This window comes from Penaeus chinensis, chromosome 23 (assembly GCF_019202785.1).
Source record: "Penaeus chinensis breed Huanghai No. 1 chromosome 23, ASM1920278v2, whole genome shotgun sequence".
NCBI lineage: Eukaryota > Metazoa > Arthropoda > Malacostraca > Decapoda > Penaeidae > Penaeus > Penaeus chinensis.
Genome location: NC_061841.1, coordinates 1,075,250 through 1,077,749, shown reverse-complemented (window position 1 = coordinate 1,077,749; position 2,500 = coordinate 1,075,250). Strand labels below are relative to the sequence as shown.

The 2,500-nt window shown below is 31.4% G+C and overlaps 1 protein-coding gene across 6 annotated transcripts in view; it reads right to left on the bottom strand.

The window, feature by feature from the left end:
• Positions 1–2,108, bottom strand: part of LOC125037599 (serine/threonine-protein phosphatase 6 regulatory subunit 3-like) — a 52,017-nt gene extending 49,909 nt beyond the window's left edge. For 3 of the 6 annotated variants that reach the window (XM_047630790.1, XM_047630794.1, XM_047630795.1), the window contains exon 1: positions 1,670–2,108. The gene's annotated coding sequence lies outside the window, so the exon portion shown is untranslated. The remainder of the gene's footprint in view (positions 1–1,669) is intronic. The other 3 variants (XM_047630792.1, XM_047630796.1, XM_047630791.1) reach the window with 3 other exon arrangements.
• Between the last annotated feature and the right edge of the window lie 392 nt (positions 2,109–2,500).

Below are 2,500 nucleotides of genomic sequence, written 5' to 3'. Positions count from 1 at the left end.
GTATATGTATATGTATATGTATATGTATATGTATATGTATATGTATATGTATATGTATATGTATATGTATATGTATATGTATATGTATATGTATATGTATATGTATATGTATATGTATATGTATATGTATATGTATATGTATATGTATATGTATATGTATATGTATATGTATATGTATATGTATATGTATATGTATATGTATATGTATATGTATATGTATATGTATATGTATATGTATATGTATATGTATATGTATATGTATATGTATATGTATATGTATATATGTATGTATATATGTATGTATATATGTATGTATATATGTATGTATATATGTATGTATATATGTATGTATATATGTATGTATATATGTATGTATATATGTATGTATATATGTATGTATATATGTATGTATATATGTATGTATATATGTATGTATATATGTATGTATATATGTATGTATATATGTATGTATATATGTATGTATATATGTATGTATATATGTATGTATATATGTATGTATATATGTATGTATATATGTATGTATATATGTATGTATATATGTATGTATATATGTATGTATGTATGTATGTATGTATGTATGTATGTATGTATGTAAGTATGTATGCATGTATGTGTATGTGTATGTGTATGTGTATGTGTATGTGTATGTGTATGTGTATGTGTATGTGTATGTGTATGTGTATGTGTATGTGTATGTGTATGTGTATGTGTATGTGTATGTGTATGTGTATGTGTATGTGTATGTGTATGTGTATGTGTATGTGTCTGTATATGTATATGTATATGTATATGTATATGTATATGTATATGTATATGTATATGTATATGTATATGTATATGTATATGTATATGTATATGTATATGTATATGTATATATGTATGTATATATGTATGTATATATGTATGTATATATGTATGTATATATGTATGTATATATGTATGTATATATGTATGTATATATGTATGTATATATGTATGTATATATGTATGTATATATGTATGTATATATGTATGTATATATGTATGTATATATGTATGTATATATGTATGTATATATGTATGTATATATGTATGTATATATGTATGTATATATGTATGTATATATGTATGTATATATGTATGTATATATGTATGTATATATGTATGTATATATGTATGTATATATGTATGTATATATGTATGTATATATGTATGTATATATGTATGTATATATGTATGTATATATGTATGTATATATGTATGTATATATGTATGTATATATGTATGTATATATGTATGTATATATGCCCTGCCCTGACCTGCCCTGACCAGACCCGACTCGATTAGTAGTGAAATTCGGCTGTCTGGCCCCAGCATGCCAGCCACACCCTTTCCTTGTGACAGTGGAGGATGTCCCTCAAAATAAGGAAATCAGACCGGAGCGCATCATGATTCGACTCAAATCCAACGATACGCAATTAGTTCATGCATTCACCTCCCTCGGGAAATCCTCATTCACCTGCAAGTCAAGCCCAGAGGAGCATGCATTCCACAAGCTAATTCCTACCACCACCCAGCCCTCCTACAACTCCACTCAAATCAAAAGCGGCAAAACGACACCCGAATAAATGACTAAATAACAAGACCAACGCTTATTCTTGCGCCTTACCTTGACACGAAAATCCTGTTCATATTAATCCAATGTTCCCTCGACACCTGAGGTTATATATTACAGAGCCCGGGGAGAATAATAATAAAAATGAGGCATAAAACGGAAAGAAAGATCCGGTACAGGTATGGAAAAATACGATAAATCTCTCTCGAAGTATTCCGGGGGACGGGGGGGAGGGGGAGAAAAAAAAACACTGCTTAAAAAAAAAAAAAAACAACAACACTGTCTTTCTCAAGATTTCACACTCGACAATTTCCTTCTCCTCATGATCTAAGTCCCAACGATGTGCTCACGGGACTCTCCTCTCCTTATCTCAGCCCCGAGACCGAAGCAACGCCGCCCACGCCCTTTGCCGGAGGGTTAAATCTCGAGAAATTCGTGGTCAGGGCCGCGTCTTATCGAGTGTCACTCTCATCCTAAACAGATATTTTCAGATGCAAAATGGCGCACGACGCTCGGCACTTCCAGTGGAATTGCGGCCGAGTTAAGGCTCTAGGCTCGGGGGTTTTATTTTTATGGAGTGTTCTAATTTGTAAAGATTGTTTTGAGTGGGGTTTGAGGGTTAGTGGGGAGGATTTTTTGAAAAAGGGATGTTTGGGTTTTTAGCAGATGCGGGCATTAAACATCGACATATTCAATTTTCACATATTTCGTCTGAAGAAATACTGGAAATTTGACAAAATGGTGGATATGTTATTTTCTAGCGAAGGGGTATATTTTGTTATAGTTTCTTGCTGTGTGTAGAGAGAAAATAAGGAGAAATCACCAAAGACTTTTTAGTACGATGACTGGTGGATAACAGCGGCGGGAAATTCAAAAGATGATATA